General features: G+C 44.1%; 1 protein-coding gene across 1 annotated transcript in view; it reads right to left on the reverse strand.

The window, feature by feature from the left end:
- LOC116706406 (cAMP-specific 3',5'-cyclic phosphodiesterase 7B) overlaps window positions 1-589 on the reverse strand; it is a 35,449-nt gene that overhangs the window by 34,363 nt on the left and 497 nt on the right. The window lies entirely within an intron of this gene.

The following is a 589-nucleotide window of genomic DNA, read 5'->3' on the forward strand; positions in this document are numbered from 1 at the left end:
AGACAAAGACAATCAGACAAAACAAAGTAACACTGCAGCTGACAGCTGACTGATCCACGCTTCTCCAGACGGAGTCACGTAAAAAGCAGTCTTGAATATCCGTAAAACACTCTCATTTATGCCCTGCACTGGGGGCGGCCTTTTCACCTGGTGCTTTCAAATCCATTCTATTGGTCCGTTGTTGTCATGACAGCAGATCTAGTGCATCTTTGCTGTCCAATCGGGAAGGACATGCTCTAACCCCCTCCTTTGGGGTAGTTTTCACACACAGATCAAACGTGAATTATCATGTTAGTGAGAAAGTCTAACATAATACAGTGAATCAGCATTCCAGTGTCTTATCTCAGTCTAGGACACCAGGTAGTGGAAGACAGGAGGTTTCTTCCTTCTTGTGGAGCAAATGGTGTCCTTCTAAATGTTAATTGTCTTTTGTTCTAAACCATATGGCAGAGACCGTGGGAGAGAGGGGGGTAGGTGAGAGAACAGAAAGGCTTGTTTGATCTACCTTTCTTGAGACAGACAGTGGTAGGCTAATTTACACAGCATGATATGGAGCCCACACCACTGATTAAAATCATCTTTTCAAACC

Source organism: Etheostoma spectabile, chromosome 18, assembly GCF_008692095.1.
Source record: "Etheostoma spectabile isolate EspeVRDwgs_2016 chromosome 18, UIUC_Espe_1.0, whole genome shotgun sequence".
Lineage (NCBI taxonomy): Eukaryota > Metazoa > Chordata > Actinopteri > Perciformes > Percidae > Etheostoma > Etheostoma spectabile.